The sequence below is a fragment of the Taudactylus pleione genome, unplaced genomic scaffold (genome assembly GCF_031769625.1).
Source record: "Taudactylus pleione unplaced genomic scaffold, aTauple2 ptg000041l, whole genome shotgun sequence".
Taxonomy (NCBI): Eukaryota; Metazoa; Chordata; class Amphibia; order Anura; family Myobatrachidae; genus Taudactylus; species Taudactylus pleione.
The window spans coordinates 76,209,635-76,237,151 of record NW_028284443.1 but is presented as its reverse complement, the minus strand read 5'-3'; positions in this window follow the sequence as shown (position 1 = coordinate 76,237,151).

Genomic DNA, 27,517 nt, shown 5'->3' with positions numbered 1-27,517 from the left:
CCCATGAAATCAGTGTCTGCAATTAGGGGATCACAGTTCTGTGTGAAGTAAAGACAAATAGTGCATACTACACACACAGTTGAAATGGGGTCATTTATGACCATGGAAGAACAGCTGACATAGTACATAAACCATTACCTTATGCTTTGTGCTAGCATATACTTACACTTACACTATTATGACTTCAAGGACACATATACCGAGTACAATGGCAACATGGCATTGTGAAAAATTCATATTTTTCCTATTAATGATAACAAAGCAGACCATATGTTTGCAGGCTAATATGTGCAATACAGTAATAGGATCAATAATACCACAAGAATTGCAATAGATTCTGTACACAAAAGACATTTTGTATGGCTGGTTGAGATGTACTAATCATTTGTAATTGATTTGAGATGTAGTCATAATGTCATAATTTACAATGTTGAGATATATATTGTTGACAACACTGTGACAGTTATGATGTCGAAATTGTTAAAATTACGACATTGAGCAAGTCGACACTTGCAGAATATCGACATGTTCACAATGGCAACATGGGAATTGTCGCCATTCTGGAAGAACTGATAGGGGAGGGTTAGGCTTACTGTAGGCTGCGAGAAAGGTGGTTAGGGTTATACTGCAGCAGCGGAGAGTTAGGGCTAGGCTGAGGGAGTGGAAGTTAGGCATTAGAGGGAGGGTTACGTTTAGGCTGGGGAGGGGAGGTTAGGTTTAGGCGGTGGCAGTGGTGGGTTAGGCTGAGGGAGGGGAAGTTAGGGTTATGCACTAGGGGGTGATTTAGGGATATGCTGCAGTAGCTGTGGTTTGTATTAGGTGTTTTCACACAATTTTGTGTAGAAAAAAACTAAAATATGTCATGTTGCATTCATCAGCGTATGTGTAATGTACTGCAATATAAATGTATGTATAGTAAATATTTACCAATAGGTATCCAAATGTACTAGCGTTTGAAACCAGTGTATGCAGCTTTGTCATTTTGCCTAGGCATCTTATTATCTTATTATCCACCTGCACTCTGATGTGTGTCTATTTAAAATATGGTAAATGGATAGCTTTTTGGTTCCCCCAGTAACAGTGGCATAAAGTGGAGCGGTCAAGCAGGGCACGTGTCCTGGTCGCCTTTGGACCGGCGGCGTGTAGGGGGCGCTGCCAACCACATTCCAGGACACTGATTTCAAGTCAGTGTAGTGCGTATCACAGTGAGTGCGGTCCACACTACACAGTAACAAGCACCACCATCGGTGCCGGGTAGTATGCTCGTACTATCCGCCCTCCGGTGTGTTTGTTTTGGCAGCTAATGAGAGTCAGACAGACTCTCATTGTCTGCTGCACCCACTGCTGGAGATAGGCTGGATCTCACTCAAGAGCTCCACCTTCTGGCTCCTGCAGTGGGTGATGTGAGAGATGCCATGACATCATGACATCTCTCCCATGATGCAGAGCAGGCCGGGCAGACAAAAGAGTGGACAGTAGCAGGCGAGGCAGGAGCAGGGATTCAGGTAAGTGTTGTGGTTTTTTTTGTGTGTTTTTACATAAGGGGCACTGCATAGGGGGGACTACAATGGAATGGATATGATATACCACCGGCCGCATGGCCGGCGGTTCGATTCCCGTCAGCAGCAGCCCGACAGGAGCAGAGTTAGAAGCAGCGGAAGCCCGACAGTGCTGGAAATCCCGACCATGGATATGTAAGTATGTACTAACCTAACCTAACCCCCCTAACCCTAACCCTCCTTAGGGGTGCCTAACCCTAACTTCCCCCCCAAGTGCCTAACCCTAATCCCCTCTCTAAGTGCCTAACCCTAACCACCTCCTTCCCCGCTGCCTAAACCTAAGTCCCCCGGGGGGGTGCCTAACCCTATGTCTCCCCCGGGAGCCCTAAACCTAACCATCACCCCCACAGCTGTCCGCTCATGGCGCCCAGCATCACTATGATCGTGATGCAGGGCGCCGGTCTCCCGGCGTCAGGGAAATGCGGGCGTCTACATCTACACTGGGATAAGACAGTCGGGAAGCCGGCTGCCATTATTTAGGCAGTCGGCTTCCCGATTGCTTCCCACTACAACTGGGGGTACTATATAAGGGGCACTACTGAGGGCACTGCATAGGGGGTCTACTACTGAGGGTACTGCATAGGGGGAAGTACTACTGGGGGGAACTGTAAATGGGATCTACTGGGTGTACTGCATAAAGGGGACCACTACTGGGGGCACTGCATAAGGGGGACCACTACTGGGGACACTGTATAAGGGGGCACTCTACTAGGGGCACTATATATGGGGCACTACATAGGGGGGACCACTACTGGGGGCACTGTATAAGTGGCACTACTGGGAGGACTGCAAAGGGGGGACCACTACTGGGGGCACTGCATAAGGGGGACTACTACTGGGGGCACTGTACAATGGGCACTACATAGGGGGGACCACTAGTGGGGGCACTGTATCAGGGGCACTACTGGGGGCACTGCATTGAGGAGACCACTACTGGGGGCACTGTATAAAGGGCATTACTGGGGGCACTGCATAGGGGGGACCACTACTGGGGGCACTTTATAAGGGGGACCACTACTGGGGGCACTCTATAAGTGGCACTACTGGGGGCACTGCATAAGGGGCACTACTGGGGAACTGTATAAGAGTGCATTATGGGGGGTTACTGTATAAGGGTGCATTACTGGGGGCACTGTACAAGGTGCCCTGTATAAGGGGCACTACTACAAAGAGCACTGCATAAGGGCCTCTGCTACTGGGGACATTGCATAAGGGGCACTACTACAGTGGCCACTGCAAGAGGGGTACTACTACTGGGGGCATTAAGGTGCATATGGAATGGAAAAGAATGTTCCCAGAGTGACAAGAAATGGTGGTGCATCATGTTGACATGTCCCCATTTTCCAGTGGCCACGCTCCTTGTGACATGTGACCATGCCCACTTTTTTAGCGCACTTTGGGGGTCTCCATTTTTTAACTTGCCCTGGGCTCCAAATATCCTAGTTACGCCACTGTCCAGTAATGTACCTTTCACAGCAAGCAATAAGCACAGTACTGAGGGCATCCATTAAGCAGAGGTTTTTCTTCTCTTCTACTCACTGATGTGACATCTTTTACATTTTTCTTTCCAGATCTTTGTAGCTGGTGCCCAAATCTGAGCTTTTTTACAAAACAGTACACATCCTATGGGTGCAGAACCTTTATTTTGGTTTGTAGGACACTGTTATAAATATATAAATAAAAAGGTAAGTTGTTACAGAACATATTTATTTCCGCAGATTACATACACTCATCTATTTTGCATCACTGAATGATACGGTCTGAGAGATGGAGAATTAAATTAATCTGTGACTGTTGTTTGAATGTTTTTGCAGTTTCACTTTCTTGGGTAAATTTATTTTCTTTGAATCTTCTTATGTCATTGAATGAACTATAAATTATAAACTTTATTTCATGTCACATTGTTGGGAGAGTGTAACATTGCAACTCTAATAACCAGGATTTACAGGAATCTCCGCTTGGATAATGTAGGTGCCCTTTCCATTTTTCACATCTGTGAGTATATTTTGAATACCTTTATGGCTATTTCTCTATATTTACATTTGCTGCACTGTGTTGTTTTATCTTTCTATTTGAGGACCTGGAAAGTGGCGTTCGGTATATTTTATCGACATTCACCATGTTGCCATACATAACGTTGGCATGAGAATATTAATGTGGTCGTTATGTAAACAATTTTCCTCATGTTGACATTCATAATGTCAGCATTTAGCATGTTGACGCTGATGAAATGCCAACATGGTCAGAATGTCGATAATGTGCTTGTGCAGTAAGTTTATCCCTAACCCTATCCTCTCAACTATAACCGCAAGCCCTAAACCTAAGCCTAACCCTAATGTCAACATTTTAACAATGTTGACATTTCATATGTCAACATTATGTCCATGACAACATTTTCCAGGTGTCGGCATCACATCTGTTGACATTCTGGTGTCCACATTATTAATGTCAAAACTGTGAATGTTGACTTGATGACTGCATTCCATAAAGTGTACAGTATTATAATTTGGTTTTGGTGCACACACAGAATTTACCCACAATTCCAATCTGAAATCTGTCCAATCTGATCTAATATTGAGTTTACTGAGAAATTGCTTTGGGTCTGCAGATGGCAATTTCATGATTTTTTTCTAAAATGGCCCAATTGACAATGGTGACTGCATATTGTACATATTAGTTAAGTGAACAGAATATATTTAAGAACATAGTAGATATGAATTTTTCAAAGGAAAATACATAGTAAAGATGCAGAGAGGTTGAGAGCTCTCCATCTTCATTGGATATGAATGCAAAAACACTGCAAATGCTGTTTACGCAGTTCAAATCAATATAGTTTTATTACTGCAAAATTGCTTCATAAAATCAACCAGTTGTGGTTCAAGATTTATTCGATAACCAGGATTAACGTTTAATGAATTTTGAGGCTTAATGCTTTATTTGCTAGATGAGTTTTACTTCAAAAGAATATGTAAAGATATGCTACATATAGCCATCTTATTATTTAGTGAACGACTAAAGCTATTCTGTGTTTTCTCTTAGGGATAGAAACGTAATTTGGATCACTGGGAACAGCTGGCGTTTCACATACCATTTAGAGTATTGGTGTTACAGGAAACTTTTCAAAAGCAAAAACAAGCAACAGCGGGAAGCATCAAAGGTCTATGGGGACCTATCAAATAAAATGAAATCAGACTCAAAAGAAAATTTTAGTTAAATGTCTTAAGTAAGAACAATGAAATCAAGGACATATGTAATTTTATACTCCATGTGCTAATGGTTTCCAATTACTATTCCTGCTTCTATTTTCAAAAGTGGCTTATACTGTATATAATCTGTAGTCAGTACCAGTGCTGCGGTTTTTAGCCCTCTTGTTTGCTGAATGGATGAGTAAGCAGTATACGTGAATCACAACAAGCTTTTAAAAGCAATTCAATTGTATATGTAAAATCAAATGACTTTTAAATGCACACCAAGCTTATACTAGTGACAATAATTCAGCCTGCTAAGGTAAGTATAATTTAGCAGTGTATTTGAGCTCATTAACAAGGCACCTTATTTGGTTCTCATTGTAATTTAAGCAATTATCAAATGCAGTGCCAAATTGCAGCAGCTACTCTGGTTATTTATTATTTAAAATAAGGCAAATATACATATAGAAAAGGAAGGAAATAAATAAAAAAAATTACAGTATAATGTATAAAACATTTATAAAATGCTCAACAATGAAAAGTTTTTCACACTACAAAAGCACTAGGGTCATCTAATGGTGCAGCTGTGGGGGAAAGTTGTGAGCAGAGAACGGTATACAACCCCCCTCCCATTGAAGAATGCTCTTCAGTCTGTTAAATGTACCTACCCTAAGCTACAGTACACTGGACTAAAAAGTGTATCTAACCAAAGCTATTTAGTCAATTACTCTTCAACTTAATTTTCTTTTAAATGTTTCACTGTTTCTGAAAATTATGAATGGCTGTCCCCTTTATTTAGTTTTTTAGTTTTAACACTACCATTTCACAGTGGGCATGGCACAAAAAACGCCATTTTACTGCCAAACTATCTCCCAATCTCCCTTGTTGGTTTGAATACTGTATTCCAATTGCATAGAAATGGAACAAAAGCAACAAAAAAGTAAAGGCACTCATCCATAAAGAAATAAAGAATTGCCCAAGTCATACAAAGTTTTGGATCACATTTCGGGTCTGATTCAGTGGTGCAATTAAGAAGTGGCTGCAACTTTTTCAGCATCTGCGCCTTTATACTAATGCCACGACTGATAGTCTTCCTAATGAGATGCTCAATGGCAGTGGTGCCAAAGTGTTTCAGTGCGTCTATCGGCGCATTAAGGCGCCCTATCGGTCGCACCATCGCAGCTTGCACCATACATTTGGCAGGTGCAATTTCTCCACCTGAACAAGATGTACTGTGCTAGCACTACTGTGTCTTTAGATGTAGTCACTGTCACTGACACACCTGCAACACACCCGCATCTGGCTAGCCACCCTCCTGTTACCCCCCATGTACTCCCATTGAAATTCAAAGTTCTTGCATCCAAATTTGTTCTGCTTCTTAGTGCGGTAACCATCAGGGCGCATGCACAGCACTTCCAACATCAGCCAACTGTGTGTCTGTCAGCATTGTGTACAGTTAGCGTGCGCCTCTGAATAAAGCCCTCAGTCTGTCATTAGGGATTGATGACAGATTAAATTTGATCCAAAACATTTCATAAATTGGGAAATTATTTACATATGCTGTACATATCTATCTATATATATATCTATCTATATATATATATATATATATATATACTGATCTTAAGCCTGATATCAAAAGCAGTATGTCAAAGGACACTTTCCCCTAATACCCCCTACTCAAAAATCATGTCCCCAGGTATACCTGCTCACCCTTTTTCACCAAAGTACTCTGTTACCACCATATTCTGTGCATCTATTGATCCGGCAGTGCTAAGAACTATAACATTGCTGAGAATATAAAGCTCTGGGAGGCTAGCATAATATTTTCATCCATTCTAATTAATTGCATGTTCCCCTGTAGTAGCATTCTTTGTACTAGAGAACTGACATAAGAACCACCTTAGATCTCCCCTTTCTGAATTTTAACTCCCTTCAGACAAAACAAATTCCCTTCCCTACAGTCCAAAGCCTGAACCCAAAACTGCAGCATCATTTACAGACACCTGTGACTAGCTACATAATGGCCTATGTGTGACATTTTCAGTGGGTGACCTATGGGTTCACCTAACTATAGATGCTTCCACACAAACGCTGAGGCATTTAGACAGTTCTTACATTGCTATTTGTATGCTTTAAATAACAGTTTCACACAGGTAAGTGACCGTGTCAATATCATTTGTTAACAATAATGGAAATTACAAAAGTGCACATGTAGATTTTTTTATTATTCCCAAGAGGGTTATATATATATATCTATATATATATATTTATTAAGTGAAAGTTGCCATCCGCTATGGTTGCTTGAAAATACAGTGTCCAGTGTACAGTTCTTATTCACCCTTTATATTGCACATTAGATTTTCATTCTATTCATAACAATGAATATGAGATTTTATAATGCTGTGCATGGTGATTTGTAAGCTAATATGACTGAAGACAATTTTCAGACAAGCATACATGTATAAGGTATTTAAGTCTGCTTTATCTGTCTAATATTGGGATGCACTTTCATTGTATATGTCCATTAGGCAGCCATGCAGATCATTTTAATGTTAGAAAGAAATAAAAAGCATTTTCAGTAGAGAATATTTTTAACAGAACATATAAAGGTCACTGACTAAGAGTCAGAACTGAAAATAGCATGCCTCCGAATCACTGCAAACATGAGTCCTCTTACTCATCTCTAATTGCCTGGAAGGATACAATGAAAAGACAAGAATTAGAATTGGATAGAAATATGTGCAAGTAATACTAATACATTATACAATATGCCATTTTATTATTTTATTAATATGACACATATGTACTGTACATTTTTTATATTTGCAAATAGAATATGTGAATTACCAATATAAACTACACATTGGGCCTGAATCCGTGTTGTACATAAACTCGATGGCTTACGCACTCTCATGTTTAATGATCAGTCCATGCACAGGATCTTTACTGCACATGTGCTGATCAGTCCCTCCTAAGACGCAGCATGATTGACATGTTCTAGTCGTTTGGGGGATGGGAAAGGGCGGAGATGGTCAACCTTCTTCAAAACAGGGGCGTGTTGGCCCTGTTTTCAAGGTGTGCCAAGGCTGGGGTCTGTGTCTTCTGATTTACTGGCCATGGCAGAGTGAAAACACCGGCCATCCTGTGTAACCTAAGGGTTACTCAGATGGCGGATATTTTTGCAGATGATCCGATGCTGAGTACTCTGACTATTTACACAAGACGCCTTCAGCAGCATTAACATATATACACACAGAATCTGCATCCAAAGATGCAGCGACTGTGTGTACAGAGTACATCTTTGAATCAGGCCCATTGTCCAAGCATGCACTGATGTGTGTGAACTTGCTAGAAATATAAGTCACATAATAAGAGTATCAAAGAAACAGAAATGTGGTGTCAAAGTCGTCATCATGGAGACAACAGGATGTACTATATAATCTGCATATAAGAGGAATCTACTTTCACAGATTCTCTCCTCCTAAAAATATTTAACTTCACACTGTCAGCAACAGGGCCATTACTACTGTTAGAGCAATTGATACAGCTGCTCCTGAGCCCAGAAGAGGGGAAGGCCTGGCCATGCATGTTCTGCTCTGGAGGTCCCGCTCTGTCCTTCTGAGCATGATTGGGAGTCATACATGTTCGGGATGTAGTCAGTATGCCGCCATGCGCCATGCCAACAGACTATATCCCGGTGTCCCGTGGTTAGGCACTACGGGGATAGTGATATGGTTAGGCACCAGAGAGGGGGAGGTTAGGTTTAGGCACTAGGGGGGACATTAGATTCAGGCACTGAGGAGCTATGGTTATTGTTAGGGTAGGGAGAGGTTGGAGGGTTAGGATACTGACCAACAAATGTCAGTATTTTAACCCTGTCAGGATCCCAGCAATAAGATTCTGCCCACTGGGATCCCGACTGTTGGCATTACATACCCAACCCATTCAGTAGAGCCCTGGACTTTCACATAGTGTAACTGAAAGCTCAAACTGTGCTCCACTGTGCACATACCAGTCCTGAAGAGCAGAATAGGGAGATTGCCAACTATCACCACCTCCCTCATTAATGCTATGGGGCTGGTGCTTGGGAGTTACACCCTTGGTCAGCAACCTGTCTTACTATACATCTTTGAAGTCTCTATATCTACTTTATACAGTCCTAGGGTACTGATATTGTGGTGTCTCAATGAAATAATAGTGAACTTTCTATTGTGCTGCTTTGCTTAACCTTGTGATGTCAGTAAGATAACAAAGTAGTGAGGGGCCTCACGACCATAGAGGACATATGGACAGACTACTGAACATAGAGATATCTGTTGGAGAGGTAAGAGCTACATAAGCTCTACTAGATAGCATAGCTAGTACATAATTAAGGAAATAATAGCTTTTATATAAGCAAAACAGATTTGTTTGTATATTTTGCATATTTAACCCCTAAAAAGATAAATCAAAGTGAATTTAGCCTTTAACATAAAGACTAATCTATCAGTGCATTGCAATGTGAATTTTATATTCTGTTTTACAATTTCTTTGTTTGCAATCAACTCTATGGTGTATTTTTTTGCCATTTTTCTTTTCAAAGTCCTGATATTGCTGGTCCTAATCTTAATGTGGAATTGTATTGACTTTGAAAAATCACCTTAACACCTATTTGTAATGAACCTGTAGTCCAGGAGCATCCACCTATGCAGTATTCAAATTATTTTCTAGCTTTATCAGCTCACTGACAAATCACTACGAGTTGGAATTAATGAAACATTTTTCTTTATTTGGATTCCATTAAAATGCATAAGGACACACTTGTCCAGGGAGACCAGAGCTCTTATTCACAAATGCTGAGACCAGGCATGTAATCTACTAAACATTGGCTTCCTGACAGATTTTGCTGCTGAAGATAGAAATAGGAAATTGTGGAGTTGGGGAAGTTGGGTGTAAGGCAACTCTCACCTACTGTTTGTCGGACTCCTTTGAATTAAGTTAAATTTCTCATTTGTGCGCATATTTTTTAAAATGTAAAGGCCCTATTTATGAAATTATGATGAAGGGTATTTCTAATGGAGACATCTTTCTATTGCTTTGCCGTATACATCAAAGCATTACTCCTCACCTGCAAGAAAGCCTATTCAAGTACTGCCATAATTTTTTATATCATTTATTTCTTAGTCTTTCCACCCCAGCTTCATACTGGAGCAATTTCATATCTCCACAGTCCACTGCATCTCATAACAATTATAACCATGTCCCCACAGTCCCCTGCACCTCACCACAGGCCCCTGCATCTAATAACAACCTACACCATGTCACCACAGTCCCCTGCATCTCACCACAGGCCCCTGCTTCTCATAACAACCTACACCATGTCACCTCAGTCCCCTGCATCTCACCACAGGCCCCTGCATCTCATAACAACCTACACCATGTCACCTCAGTCCCCTGCATCTCACCACAGGCCCCTGCATCTCATAACAACCTACACCATGTCAACCTGATAAGAATGGGACCTGCCACGATTTGCAGGTCAATCGGGAGGGGACGGAGCAAAATGATGCAATTCTAATGGAATCACATCATTTTGGCTCCAGAACACGTCACATCGGCTCCATCATATTGGCTCCTCCCGGTTGACCCACGAATCACAGCATTGTGCCGCTACGGGGCGGGGTTTAAGAAGATGGTGCCTGCACTCCAGTCTGTGATGGGGTGTTTCTGGGTACTCAGAAACCGCCCCGTGTGCGCTAGTGACAGTGCCCCATGTCTCACCACAGCCCCCTACTTCTCACTCCTGCCCCTTGCATCATGGACCAGTGCAAGGTTTCTTGCACCCTAGGCATAGCTTCAGCCTGGTGCCCCCCACCCCCTCACACTCAGTAAAGCTGCCATCTACAGACTAGTATTAATTAATTTTAAAAGTTGCATAATTCATTTTTTTTATGTTCTGCAGACTGTTGCAGCAGACCCCTCTGCTGGAGGTATATACCATATAGTGGTGTTGTTGTGTGGTTGTATGAAAGTAATTATTTACACTAACTACACAGACAGCCTAAAGCTTGCTGAGCTGACTTACCACTGGCTGTCACTCAGACAAGCTGGACATTTGTTTTTTAATAATCTTCTGTCGAAGACTCGGCTCAGCCCGCAGCCCTGCAGCCTGCTCCTCATCCTCTGTAAAGGAAGGGGCAGAGTTAAGGCAGGGAAGGAGAGAGCAGGTCAGAGGGCCTATGGCCATACTTGTAAATTGCTCAGAATGCCAGTGCTGCCTGCGCCATTGACAGCCTGGGTGGAAGTGGCTGGCTGGCAACTTTCGATCAAGAGGGCAGATGTAAGTAAGTGGCCCTGGCTTTTCTATCAGTGCATTGCAATGGGAAACTGGATGTGACAAAAAGCCTGTAGCCATGGTCTGTCTAAAGTGAATGTGATTTCATTAGTCAATGAAATAAATAATACAGATTCAACACATACCAAACCCATCTGACAAAGCACAGACCATTCCAGTGATCCTTATGAAATACACAGAGCACTATAGTGATCAATATACAATACAGGGAGCATTTTAGTTAACAGTATACACTACAGAAACAATTCTAGTGACCGGTATACACTACAGGGATCATTCTAATGACCGTTATACATTACAGGGATCATTCTAATGACCGGTATACATTATAGGGATCATTCTAGTGACTGATATACACTACAGGGACATTGAAGTGACCAGTATGCATCCATGTGATAAGATGCCTTACAATTTTTAGGGGCATATTTATCAATAATGAAAATGGATGGCCCCGTAAATATTAAGCCTCCCATGGATGTATCTAGGGAACACCAAAGCAGATATTGGACATGTCAAGATTTACAGATTACTGGTAATTAACGTGGTGGTGTGGTGTGATCGGTGTCAATTATTTTGAACTGTATGCACATATGATGAACCCATAACCATTTCCTCCAGGATGACAAATAGGAGTATTAGTAAAAAAAATAAATAAAATGTTACATTTTGTACACAGGTATGTGAGGTGTCACTTCTCTTGGCTGAGTATGGTAATATAGTTATCATTATTACATATCTTTATCAGGGCCCCTCTCCCCAGTGAGCTCTGCATTAGCCTGCAGTCTGCACTGCTGCAGACTGTAACACTCTATACTGTGTGGGATGGGTAGCTATTTGGAACTCACCTCTCCCGACTGCCTTGTTTGACCTTCAGCACTTTTTATTCAGTGCAGAAAGAGTTACTATAGTCAGACGACGTCTGTTCAGTCTCCATTCCGCTGGGTCCATGTCACCTCAGTGACAATGGGAGGAGGCGTGGTCCCTGAGAGTCCCTGCAAACTGTTACATGACACAGCAGCTGCCTGTAACTCTTCAAAAGACTGTGTGCAGGGTGGGAAGGCAGTAACCAGAGAATTCTGTCTGGATGCTCTAATTGTGTTGTGTTATAATATAAACACACTCAGAGGTACCGGGAGCACTCTCCTGCTTACAGCCCAGCCATCAGGTATCTGTGCACAGTGCATGCTGCCTCGTGGCCCTAAATGCAGCAAACATGTACCTGGTTCAGCCCGCCTTTGCTGGGCAGACACGGCGCTGAGACCTCGCACAGTAAGGGCATGTGTTGGCTGAGGTGACTGACAGCGGCAGCCACAGGTCTAGCCGCTGCCGCCGCCCGGCAAGGTACAGGAAGGACATCTTATCGAGACATCTTTCATATTTTAGTTCAACAGAAGCAGCTGCCTAAAGTTGCCTAATGGTAGCGCCGGCCCTGCTTTCATCTCATAGTGTCACCACAACCCCCACTGCTGCTGCCCTGCAGCTGGATAGGGCCCAGCCACTGGGATGTTCTGGGAAGGACAGGAGGATCATGGATGAGAGATTTGTATTGCAGCTACCATAAGCATTATCAGCAGCATGTCCCCGCGGCTGGAGCACCTGTGCATATTTCCATAGCCTCCATGTCCTTATAATATTTAAGCTAATTAAAAAATTTCAAATCTCCCAACACTTACAGGTGAATCCACATACATCTTACCTCCGTGCACTAAAAGTCGCGTTAAACATAGTGGGTGAGTGCTGTGCAACTCAGTAGTGCCATGCATCTCTCTGTGCAACTTTTTATTGGCAAAAGCATGTTATTCCCAAAGCGATGTGCATAGAATGAACAAGCAGCTTCTGCTGATTAAAGTGATATGCGGCATGCCTGTATTCTGTATGTGACTGTTGTTATATCTGCATGTGAAATGCTACGTTACAGTGTAAAAAGCTGTGACACTGTAACATAGCATTTTGCATGCAGATACAGCCGCAGTTGCACACAGAATATAGATGTGCTCCATATCAATTTAACCAGCAGAAGCTGCTTATGCAAAGTATTTGCATCACTTTGCGAATAAGACACATTTGAAGGTAAAAAGTAGCATGAAAATACACTCAGCGCTACCAAGTCCCTCCACAGCATTGCGTGACTAGAAGGGCTGTTTAATGCACAAGGAAGTAAGATGTGTGCAGTGCCATCTGTGAAAGAGAAATATATGGTACACACAAGCCCCACCCCGATTTATTAAAGTCCCACCCCTGATGTATCCAACCATACCACTATTCTTCAATCCATTACTTTATTTAACTAATCCATACCCTTATCTTGATAGGTCACACCCATTTTGGGGTCTAAATATTAAAACTGTGGGGTGGAAGATGGGGCTTTTGTGAAGAAGCCATTTTTTGTACCATGGTGTACTAGTACCATTCATTGTGAAACTGTAATAGTTGTTATAAACTTAATTGTTATGTACAGTATGTAGCACTAAAAACTCACTGTTATTATGTCAGTACACTTCAATCTGGCTGCTTTTCATTTCCAGGTAAGACTAGTAGGATATTGTCCAACAATGTTGATAATCATTATCAAACAGCTTAGAGTGTGCTGCTACAATAATAGTCATTGTTATTGTGATGAGACCAGGTTTTGCGTAGTTCACTCTCTTTGGTTCCTCTGCTTTCCCTCTGGCTTTCAATTACTCCACCAAGGCCATTATTGGCAAAGTAATGCCATCTGGATTGCTCACTTAAATATTCCTCTAGCAAACAAAATGTTTTTTTTTCGCACTGGAGAAAGAATTATTTTGTTATTAAGGCTTGAAAATAGAAGTGGGAATTCCATTTCACATTAGCCAAGTTTCTCTTGGCCTGACATGTTTTTGGGACCAGTGAAAAAATGAGTATACAATGATACATGAAACTGAATACATTAAACATACTGAACTGAATAGAAAATCAAATAAACTCCCTATGTCTGCATGAAGTGGGCTACAGTACAAATTGAAAGCCTGTAGCACTGCACAAAGACACATAGTACAGTAGGTTTGACATGCTTTTGGGAACCTTTCCTCTTTAACCATGTCTGGTTGTACCATTAAGAACAAAGTAACATGACATCATGACTCTGTCTGTTCACAGCTTGAAAATATTATTGCACGGGCTATGTCATCTATTGAATGCATTAACACAAAAGCAGTTTATCTATGATGTTGAGCTTTTAAAAAGACTGAAGGATTTCTCTTATCTAAAACAAAACAGATGCATGTTAGAAGCCCGTCCATATACAACAAGTCTTTTGTTGAAGTGAATCTTTTTTTTTGTAAAGCTATGAGTTGAACCTGAAATTTCAAGGATAGTCCAAATGTATTTGTCTATTGATGAGTGTGATATATGTATTAAAAAAAAACAAGAGTAATTTTAGTTGTTTAATCTTTCAAAGATAAATTTAATTGAGAATTATCCGAGATTAAAGTGAGAAGCAAAATAATATTTTTAGTGATGCATGGACTGTTCTACAAATAAATGCAAAAAATATAAGTATATAATAAGATGCAAAATATTGACCAATAGCTCATTAAAAAAAAACAATAGTGAAAACAGCAATGAACGATGAGTAAAATGCAGAGCCCAATATTTTTTCAGGGCCATAGGCAGAAAATCCGGGCCCCATTACCTCCAATACCTGCCTGTTCCTCCCCACAAAGTACCTGTTATCTCCGGTGATGCCAGAGCCTCCAACAAGTGCTCCCCACTGCCTGGATCAGTGTTTTCCATGTCTGTGGCCTACAATACTCATGACTGGAGCCATAACCTAGATTAGACACTGCCTGGCGCTCCACCTTTGCATTGTGCTTGGCGGCGTGGTGCAGAACTTTACTTGCCAATGCCACTGCCTGTGCTGCCACCAGCCCCAGTACCTGTGTGGCTCTGTGTTACATACCGTCCGGCCCTGTAAAAGAAGCAGCGGATCTCCAGGTGCGAGCGGCATTTTGGATCCAGCCGGGTAAGCCCTCTCGCTGTCTCTGCTCTCCTGAAGCCTAAATACTGTGGGAGACTCTGGATTGTGACCTGGTGCTCAATGTGCTGCTTATTAACTATCCATATTCTACAGTGCCCGAGTGCATTCCCCATCCGGGGCCCCTCCTCTCTAGTAGACTCTGGGCAAAAGTGTGTGCCCTGAGTCTACTGCGCATGCGCAAAATGCCAGAAAAATGGCTGCGGCGGCCATTTTTCTGGCTTTTTGTACAGCGCTGACACCCGGCGCAAGACCTCAGAGAGGTAAGTTTTAAATAATATGGGTGCAGGGTGTGCAGTGCGGGCCCCACTGGACCCGGGGACCTGTGTGCACTGCACACCCTGCAACCATTATAGATACATCCTTGTTATTCACTCAGCTTGCAGGTACAGTCACAACACCGCCACCCACCCTACATACTCCTCTCTCATCAAGTGCGCTGGATGTGGTTTCTGTCTTTAACATAGATCCTCTGGGCTGATCTGAAAATTGATTATTTGACGTATGGAGCTTTCTTAATCCTACCCCTGAGACTATACCATTTGTTCTACGCCTCGTGATGTGTACTCCTGCATAGATCTGTTTCTTTGTTGTGCCTCCGTTTCCCAAACTGCAATACACTCTGAGATAGTTCCTAACACCTGGTCAGATCACTCTGTTTTATCAGCGACATTTCACCTCTTGAAGTTCAACAGTGGTAGGTCTCCTTGGAGACTTAATGAAACTTTATTAAAAATTCCCCAGTTCCAGGAGCTGGTTAAATCTAAAATTCAAGATTATTTTGCTCTTAATGAACCTGGAGACTGTAGCATGTCAAGGAGGTGCACAAAGCAGCTATATGGGCTTAATCATCCAATATGCCTCACGCAGGAAGAAAGAACAAGACCAACAGATCACTTCTCTGACCAAATCCATTGCTGACCTGGACAGTGAACATAAACTTACCCATTCTAAAAAGATTCTTGCCCAACTCTCTAAAGATAGAACTGAGCTGCAGTCTCTTCAGGCCGAGAAAACTGATTGGTCACTGCACTGGGCCAACCAAAAATGTTATGATAAGGTCAATAAGGCCCACACCCTATTGGTCAACAAACTCCATGCTAAAAAAGCAGCTCAAGTGATTTATTCAGTTAAAGATCCTTCATGCATATATGATCCTAAAGCTATTAACAAGGTCTTTACAGATTATTACCAAGCATTATATAACCTTCCTCTCCCATTGGGCCTTTCCACCCTTGCACACGAGTACAACTGTATCTGGACTCCTGTACTCTCCCCCGAATTGACACATTTGCCTGTAGGCTCCGGAATGCTGACATTTCTATTGAGGAACTTGAATTGGCACTCAAATCTCAGAAACCATCTAACGCCCTGGGCCCAGATAGGTATCCAATGGTTTATTACAAAACATTTACCCCCCAGCTGTGGACCCACATGGTTAACCTATTCAATCAGAAAATGCACAGGACTCCATTTCATCCAGATTCCACAGCTTCCCGCATCATAGTCATCCCTATATACGGTAAGGACCCCTTCATCTGCTCCAATTATAGGCCCATATCTTTGCTAAACACTGACCTTAAATTACTTGTTAAAGTATTAGCTACCAGACTGAATACTGCATTGGCCGCCCTGATCGACTCTGATTAAGTAGGCTTCATTCCAGGTCATCAAGTCTCAGACAACACAAGATGCAGTATCAATTTACACCATCATATTATTGTTTCTAAGATACCCTCTGTTGTCCTGGTGCTTGATGCTGAAAAAGCACTGTGACCACATTTCATGGCCCTTTTCATTTTCTACGTTTTCCTCATTTGGACTTCAAGGCCACTTAAATTCAATGCTCAAAGCCCTTTATCCCAACCCTCCTCTATGGTATTGACCAATGGTATCTGCTCTCTCCATTTCACACTGGTGAACTGCACTCACCAAGGATGCCCCTTATCACAACCAAATATTTGCTCTGTGTATTGAACCCATAGCAGCTCATATTTGAAATAAAAAGGATATTCCAAGGATTACAGTAGGTCACCGTCCATATTATTATTATTATTATCATTTATTATTATCATTTATTTATATGGCGACACAAGTGTTCCGCAGCGCCTTACAAAGTACATAAACAAGTTGTAGACAAGCGACTTACAGAATAATACAATACAGGACCAGGATATGGATAATATATATTGCTACATTAGCGACCATAACACCCAGATAAGCAACAGAGCATAAGCAACCAAGTGTTAGGTGCCCTAGTGGTGAGTAAGAAGTACATGAAACTAAAGAAGGGAGAAGCACAAGAGGGTAGAGGGCCCCGCTCGAAAGAGCTTACATTCTAAAAGGGAGGGGAAGACAAACAGGGGTGACACAGATGGGGTAGATGGGGAGGAAGGAGCATGTAGCAGGGAGTTAGAATGATAGCTGGAAAGCTTTGATGAAGTAGTGGGTTTTGAGAGCCCGTTTGAAGGATTGCAAAGAGGTGGAGAGTCTGATGGGGAGTGGGAGAGAGTTCCAGAGGTGGGTAGCAGTGCAGGAATCTGATTGGTTGCTATGAGCAACATATCCACTTAGTAAATATACCCCTTAGTGTCTGTCTGTCCTGTCTGTGTTCCATACCCTGTGTCTGCCTGTTCTGTCTGTGTCCCTTATATTGTGTCTGCCTGTACTGTCTATGTTCCATACCGTGTCTGTACTAACTACATTCCCGAGTCCCTAGCTCATGCAGCTGGTACTTAGAGGTCCATTTGAGGGGACAATTTATGTGTTCTGTGGCGGGATGACAGTTTAGCAGCGGGCCCCTAACATTGCATTTCCCTGGTGGGCCCTTCATGTCAAAGTCCGACAATGAGCACATCCCAGTGACAATCAAACAATATTAACAATATCAGAGGGATCATTATACAATAGAGAGCATCCTAGTGACCACCATACAATACAAAGAGCATCCCAGTGACAGCCATAGAAAGGAGAGCTTTTCTGTGTCCACTATACAATATCATCCCTTTATCATTAATTAATCTCTTCAGAAAATTATTGACTCTTTTAGCATCATCATAACATCACCATTCAACATTAACCCATTTACAGTCATTAACATCCTCATTCACATTTTTAACTAGCTCCAACATTATTGCATTAAATTCATGTTCATTAATTCAATTCATGTTCATTAATTCAGGTTCATTACATCCCTCAGTATCAGCAAAATAACCCCTTCATTTTAATTAGCCCTAATAAAGTATTAACACCTTCAACCTCACATTAAAACTCAATAAACATAATTAACCCCTCTTTCCATAACCTGTTTTTCTTTGTTTTAATGCAAAATGAATTAATATGCATGTGACAAACCATATAGCAATGCCAGATGTACATAAAGAATACAATTACTATAGTAATATACTCGTTGTTGCAAAGATGGTGCAGTCACAATCGGTCATGAGTATTTATTATGTGTTCTTTCTGCAGAGAAGCTTAAATAAATACTAAAATGTATACACTTTACACAGCACACAACTGGTGATCGATATATACTGTATATACCAGCCATAACCACTAACAGGTGAATTGAATAACATTGATTACCTTGTCACAATGGCACCTGTCAAGGGGTGGAATGTATTAGACAACAATTGAACGGTCAGTTATTGAAGTTCATGCATTGGATGCTGGAAAAATGGGCGAGTGTAAGGATCTGAGCAACTTTGAAAATGTCCTAATTGTGATAACTAGACAACTGGGTCAGAGCATCTCCAAAACAGCAGGTTTAGTACCTACCAAAAGTTTCTCTAGGAAGGACAACTGGTGAATTGGTGACAGGGTCATTGGCCCTCAAAGCTTTGATGCATGTGTGAAGCAAAGACTAACCCATCTGGCCCAAACCCACAGAATACCTAGTGTAACGCAAATTGCTGAAAAGAATACATAGTGCATCACAGCTTGCTGTGTATGGGGCAGAGTAGCCACAGACCGGTCAATATGTCCGTGCTGACCCCTTTCCACCACTGAAAGCACCTACAATAGGCATGTGAGCATCAGAACTGGACCATGGAGCAATGGAAGTGGGTGCTTTGGTCTGATGATGCACGTTTTCTTTTACATTATGTGGATGTCCAGGTGTGTGTGCATTGTTTATCTAGGGAAGAGATTGCACCAGGATGCTTTACAGGAAAAAGGCAAGTTGGTGGTGGCAGTGTGTTGCTCTAGGCAATGTTCTGCTGGGAAATCTTAAGTCCAGGCACTTATGTGGATGTTACTTTGAAATGTATCACATACCTAAACATTGTTTCATACCAAGTATACTCCTTCATGGCAATGGTATTCCCTGATGGCAGTGGCCTTTTTCAGAAGGATAATGGTCCCTGCCACACTGCAAAAATTGTTCAGGAATGGATTGAGGAACACGAGAAAGGGTTTAAGGTGTTCAATTTGCCTCCAAATTCCCCAGATCTCAATCCAATCAAGTATATGTGGGATGTACTGGAAAAACAAGCCTGAGCCATGGAGGCCCCACCTCTCAACTTATAGGACTTAAATGTAATTAAAAAAAATGAAAAAAGTACCCCTTATTTATAGGGGCACACCTCAATTAAATCTAAATATAACCTTTAAAGTTTTATTTTGATAAAGCAAAGGGAATCTGGATGCAGACAAACACATATAAGCCTATACACAATATTTCATAAATCCTTATAAGAAGAAGACTTGTATAGTATCTCCTGACTTCAGCAATGTAATCACAGAAACACATATGAGCTTATATACAATGTTTCATAAATCCTCATAAGTGGAGGACATATATCTCCTGTCTTCAACAATATGATCATAAAAATGTAGACAATATCATATAAATCATTGGCAACTATTAACAGAAAACATATACAGTATTATTATGATGAACATGCAATAGATATGCAAACATGATAGACATAAAAAACACAAAGTGGTGAAAAGAACTAAAAAAAGAAATATCATATAAGTGAAGATATTTACCACATATAAACGACAGTAAACCAAATAATGTGATAAAACACACAGTTTAAAATGCACTATGACCATTAATCATCAATTTGTTCAAATACACCAATATGGCCGCTTATTCATGAGGCATCCCTAACAATGCTCCAATAGTCAATATGGTACCAGGTATATCTTCAAGATTTCAGAATAATCAAAGGGAAATAAAGTACCATGCATTTACATACAATGGGATCTGCTTTCCCCAGTCAATGGCCTGTTGAAGGAATAAAAGAACTGCTTCTGCTGCCGACGCTAGCTCAAGGCTGCACCTTGATGCTAGGCAGTGCAGGGTGTCAGCACGTAGCTGCAATCAGTGAGAGAGCAGTAGAAAAATAGATAGGATACCTATTCAGAAGACAGCGATAAATTCCTATTGGGTAGAGGTCAGATGTGCGGGGGTCCCATGTGCACAAAGAGGAACCCAGTGAACAGTGTCGACGTGCGTTTAACCAGGGGATTTTTCAAAGCAAGCGGGACTTAAAATATCTCCTGATAACGTGTTGGTGCCAAATACCATTTTACACCTTCAGAATCCATGCCTCGATGGATAAGTGCAGTTTTGGCAACACGAGGGGGACCTACACAATATTAGGCAGCTGGTTTTAATGTTATGGCTAATGAATGTATATTATTTTATATTATTTCTATAGTGATTTTCGGGGGTAATTTTCTATTTCATTCATAACATAGCTGCTTATTTAGCTTATAGACATGATCTTCCCACTTTTCCAGCAACTACAGTAATTACAGTATATTTCCTGATAACTTAAGTAACTTTAAACAACCCATGGTGTCACCCATAATTCCCAGTATGCAGGTATCTGATCTCCCAACTGCAGTGAGAAGGAGGGTCCATCAGAGAGAAGACCGGTTCTGTGCACCTTGCAACCAAAGAGAAAAAAGAGTGATAGAGGGAGGCAGAGAGAGAGAGAGAGAGAGAGAGAGAGAGAGAGAGAAAGAAACAGAGAAATACAGTCAGAGATGGCCAAATAGAAAGAGAGAGAGATAGGCAGAGAGACAAAGAAAGAGAGAGAGAGGGACAGACAAAAGATTTCCTTACTGTGGGCTGATTCACAGGTGTATGGAGATACAGCCATGGCTGCATCTATTGGCAGTCGCTTGTCTGCAGCTTTATGCAAATGTCGCTACTACTGTAAGTCCTTCTCTCATGTACATACATGCATCCAAATGTGCAAAGACTGATATGCCCTCTGTCAGCATCTGTAGGTGCTTCACACCATTAAAACTTGCACTACCCCTATGGCAGGTGCAGTTTCTCCATCTGTGTATAGCCTCCTGTATGAGCGGTTGAGGATCTGTGTACAGTACATAACATGTCCATAAGAAGGACCATCTCTGTGTGTGAAGACACCTCCCTGCCATTCCATAAATGCCCACCACTTTTCCAAGACATCTCTGATCCCATGTGTCTCAATCATAGCAGCACTTCCATGCATATACTCTGTGTAATTCATGCGCCATATGAGATTTTAAGTATTTTCGCCCATGCGTGGTAACAAAATATCACTCAACTATGTGAATGTCCGTGTTGTGTCCGGCTCTGAATCAGGCCCTATGTGTCTGAAAGCTTATCATTTTAAAGAGGAAAATGTTAGCACAGAAGGGGTTAATGACCCATGCAAATTATATAAATTGTCTTGCATTTCATCCAAACTGACAAAATCACTGATAGTCAACAGAAGCATATTTTTGTGAAATATTTTCATTAAAGGACTGGAAAAGACTGAAGAACTCTGGTAAGCACCACCTCAAAATTGATAAGTGCTCTTATCCAAACATATTGCAAAACAGTAGAGTGGAAAATTACTAAAGATTGGTTTCCACAGAACATTGCTTTGATTCACCAGCCAGCATAGAGGAGACACGGCCAGTTCTGCCGGTAACAAGCAAGGAGAAATCTTATCTACCTTCTACATTAATATCTGCATATTATGATTTTTTTTTACTACATTTTTAATTTAGCCAACATAATCCCGTTTAGCACTACAACAAATAGTACATTAGTTTTTGAATTTAATAAAAAATATTATGAGTAAATGAAATTATTGGAGCAATAATGAAATAACAAGAAATTATTAAAAATATCATAATCAGATACTGCTTTTAACACATGAAATGCATTAAACTTCTCTGAACCAATGTCCTTTTTATCCTAATGTACTAAATTAAATATCTGCTCCTTGTAGAATTTCATTCATCTGAACTAGATTAAAATCAAATCATGTACAAAATCAATTTCACTTAAAGTACAATAATCTCAACCCACTGAGGCCCCCTTCTAGTAATCACTATAAATGCTACATTTGCCTTTATTTCCTCCTAGTCTATTGCAATGTGTGCATACTTTTCAGATAATATAAAAATATGATGTTATGTTTCCTTTTCATTAATCTAAAAGATTCAAATAAAACAGCACAAGAGTGTATGTATATCAAAGTGTCATTTTTCCAAACCACAATTTTAAATAAGACTTTTTTTTACAGATTTCAAATGCTGCAAGTTATCAAAGCAAAAAAAAAAATACATCAAACCTCATGTTTTTTTCAGTGTGGTAGAATGCAAACCGCTTTTTTATTTTTGTATTTACTTTTTAGCCACATTGGGCATATTACAAAGGGTTAAATCAGGAGTGAATGTTTTTTTCATGATGTGCAGCATGTAAACCATTAGGTTTGTGTCTTTTTAAACCACAACAATAATACTTAGGTAAGTGTATGAATAGCACATATGAAAGATGCCAATTTTAATATCAAAATAACCCTCAATTTGATACATCCATCCCACAATTATAACTGAAGTGAGTATAATTGTATAACATGATTCAAGGAGTTTGCGGTATAAGTAAATTGGGGCAACCTTCGAAAATGGAAATGGTTAAATAAAATAATTAAATAGATAATGATTTGATTTTATAAAATGTATCCATACACAGATGGCATTGTACTACGTTCAGTTAGCACTCATTTCACACCAGCTTTGAATGTAGTACCGTTTGGGCAAAAATAAAAACATGATTCAGAATTCTAAAAGGTTCTAAAAGGTGTACATTTTATAGTGATATTTTTTTATAATCCTCAGATTTTCTTAAATTAATAAAAACACTTGCTAGAAATCATTGGTAAAAAACAGAATTACAGTTTCTTTGTGCTAACTCTTTAAAAAAGATTAATTAACCAGCAATGTTTCAAAATGTTGAAGATTATCCCCTCAATTTCAATATGGTCATTCATTTCAATGGTGTTTCTAACCCCATCAAAATAAAAAACTAAACTAAAATGAATATAAAAAGCTCCATCTATGGAGTTTTCAATTATTAACTAAAGGGGGTGTTAGATGTACTGCAATGATCCTGCTTGTTTCAAGTGTGTGATTTTTTTTTAATGACAACAATAGAGATGAGGAAATCTTTAATTGACTGTTTAATTAATTGGATAACACAATGAGATTATGCTGAGTATTAAAACATTGCACCACATTTGCATTATTAAAATAGTAGTAAGCTTTCAATATTGAGCATAAGCAAAGTGTTTAACTCAGTGGTTCCCAATCTTTACTGAACCAAGACACCCTAGAGTATCAGCATTGTTTTCATGGCATCCCACAGACAAAATAGTTATTTAGAAATTCAGAAATGTAGTAAAGAATTAAAGTGAAGTAAATTGTGCTCACCTGTTCAGTTATGTGGCAGTGGACAGGTTTGCTCTTCTGTTTGTCCACATATTTACATTACATTGACCATAAATAATTTGCTTTGGTGCTGAACCACCAACCTGAGGCACCCCTGCAAGTGTCCAGAGGTACCCCAGGGTGCCACGGCGCAGTTTGGGACCCACTGGTTTAACTGCTTGATTTAATTAACTAAAGTACTTTAAATCTATTTTGAGGAGAGGGAGGAGCAATAATGCTGCAAGGTTTCACTTGGGACTTGGAAAATCAAAAGTATTGGGCATGGTCGCAAATCCAGTTAGTTATCTCATAATTTTAAAGGGCCAATAATTTTAAAGACAAAACAAGTTGGTTTTATCTTTTAAATTATTACTGTTTTAAAAATATTATCTAAATTGACAGAATCATACCTATGCCTGTGTCCCACAGGCGATTACAATGTTTTCATTCATATGAATTAATGCAGTTGTGAAAACATTGAAATTAATGGCCCTTTATTAATGCAGGTGTGGACACATTGAAATGAATGGCCTATTCATTAAATAGACTAACACTTATCTAGAGACTGAAATCAGCAAATACATTTTTTTGATAATTCCATGATTGATTTACTTAATCAACATTTCATGTGTTCATATTTTCTATATACCTAGTTCACATATCTTGCTTTCTTCCGAAAACTTTAATAAAATTATTAAACTATGACTTTAGCATAGTTGCCCTAAATTCCAGAAATACTCCCTGGCTTTATTGTTTTGCTTCTGAACATGTAAAAATGTTTTTTAAAAAATTACAATTTACCTTGAATTACTGTTTTCTGGCCTGTCTCTGAAATTATTTGAAAATTACTTTAACTTTAAATCTAGTAACAGTGTTATACCAGTAGGGCTTATCATTGCAGTCCTGCAGAATGGGGGAAAGAGGCCCGGAGGGGAGGCCATGTACAACAGTAAAAATAGACTTAAGTGGGGCTACATGTATTGTATGGCTATACATACTACAGTATAGTATTGCTTTGTTTTTATATACATCATCTCTTTACTGTGTCTCCCAAAGAAACAGCCCCATAGCTACTGCATTGCTCTTAGAAACATTTTTAAGGATCTGATGGTCTGTTTGACCTATGCATGCACTGATAAGGGTGTAGGTAGTGTCATAACTCCTGTCATTACAGAGTTTGTGGTGGCTATAGGCCTGTTGACAACAGAAATTCCAGTACAGGTTATAATGTTACCCTTGTCCTTCTCTGATTTTCTCTGCTATTGTTAGTTCTGTCTTCTTGACTCTACTACTCTGACAAGCCATAAACATGGTCATTGCGTGATAATTAATTAATACAGATCCTCAGTCTAGACCACAGGTTTTTAGAAAATTATCTGTTTCCTACATACTTGCATCTTTATTTGTACACCTGAATGTATGATGATTTCTTGTTTTTATTCTTGCTCTTGTCTGATACATATTCTACACATTTTGTATCTGACATCAGCCAGTATAGTCCAGGTATAAGTAATTGATGTTGGCTCAATATTGATTAATATTTGAGCACATTTATGCTGCTTCAAATATACATAATTATAAATTAAATTTTTTTTTTTTTAATTAGACATTTATATTTAATTATATGCCAGAGTATAATATATACAATACTTGAACAAAACAAAATTGATTTTTTATTTAATTTATAATATATATTTTTATATTGTTGAACAGATTACTCTGTGGTTGGATTTAGGGATTACTGCATCACTGCATCTGAAACTGAAGGGGATTTGGGTCCCAAATCATATTAATGAAAGGTATGCATTAGGTTAGACTTAAGGAAAATATTTAGTCAGTGAATGACTTTGTCAGAGTAAAGGAGCGAGGTAGTAAGGCGGAAATTCATTAAGTAGGAATGATTAAATTACACAGGTTTGCGAAATGTAAGATATTGAAAGCTTTTTTAATAATACTTTTATATTCTTAATTATACTCCTGTGTACATCAAGAAATAGTATATAAAAAAAATTACCACATCACATTTACCTATAAGGGGGTTACATACATTTTTAAGAAAAAACAAGAAGTTTAATTGTTTTTGACATTTTATTGTGAAATACGAAGAAGTGTACATGATATCACTGTGTTTTTGTCTTAACTACATAATAAAATAACAATAAAATCAAACAATAATAGAAACAAAACCATAATCATTGAAAAAATCGTTAATATCTTGTTTTTTTTTTGTCTTCAAACTTTGTTTTGTCACTTTTCGCTTATAAGCTTTTTCAGTGTCATATCTGTGTATCATCCAGCAGTAGTCAGCCATCATGCGGACATCCCAACAACCCTGGTATCTTCTTTCTACATCTTTAACGTCTTGGTGGAAGCGTTCACCCTGTTCTTCACGAGATTATTTGGGAAATACTCAATATGGGAATTCAAAAAATGTACCTTTAACTCATATTGCAGCAAAGATTTCTGTAACTATTAAGCATTTCCCTGAACATTGGATGCTTGACATTTGAGTTTGGATCCTTGACATTGCCTAAAAATGTTTAAATCACTTGTACTGTATGCGTGTGTATGTGTGTGTATGTGGTGGTAGGCAAGGGTTAAAATAAGCCAGAACAGGGCAAAACTGTGTTGCATCTGTTGTATTTGGTTCCACCTTCACCAGCTCAACTTGTAGTTGTAGTTATTGTGTGTGTGCAATATTCCTTTAGACAGTATGGGGTTTAGGTCCTTTGTATATTTTAGCTCCAGGACCATGTGGACCTTAATCTGGCTCTGGGCGGGGGGGAAGTTTTATGACAAGAACTGAATTGCAACGTTCTATACTACCGACTGAATTCATTTAAGACAATGTTTTATAATAAATTCAGAATACATTACTTTAAAGAATATGAAAAAAATGACTTATTCATAACTACATGTTTTGCAGAAAAACGTGATGTGATATGCAAAATCGGGAGTCATTTTTGACTTCAGAAGCCAAAAATCTAAAAGTATCACACAAATTTGTTAAAAAAGCTTTTTCATTGCAGACCTGTGTCATTATACAAATCAATAAATTATTTGTCATCCATTACCCTGTAAATTGCAGACAGTATGCCTATTACAGTATACTATAAATATATATAATCTACTGAAAAAAATATATTGGCTAAAGCTGGCCACACATCTAAAGATTATCTGTCCAACCAGCCAACTAGTTGATTGGTTGGAATGAAAATCTGGTAACGTATGGGAGTAAATGATGATCAGCAATTTGCTCCTAAATGCCAGAAAACAGATGAAAATGGTTGTCAAACAAGTTTGTTAAATGTTTGATCCAAACAATTTGTTCAAAACTTGTCTGACTGACCATTTTCATCTGTTTTCTGGCATTTAGGAACAAATTGTTGATCATCTTTTAATCCCATTCCTTACCATATTTTCATTCCAACCAATCAACAAGTTGGCTGGTTGGATGTAAGTTGGTCTAGTGTGTGGCCACATTTGACCCCCCTCAACTAATGCAACAATTAAGACTTTTTTTTCACTAATTAGAGCATCAGGGAAGGTTAAAAAGAATGCAGTGACACACTCACATTTGACGATTCTTGAACAACAAGCTTTATACTTCCTCACAAACAATTATAGCTTGACCATTTGACCTGCCAATAAAGGTACAGTAGTAGAGTAGTAATGCAAGATACTTCTGACTATGTATAAAATATTTTACATTAGTTTAGGGGTTCAA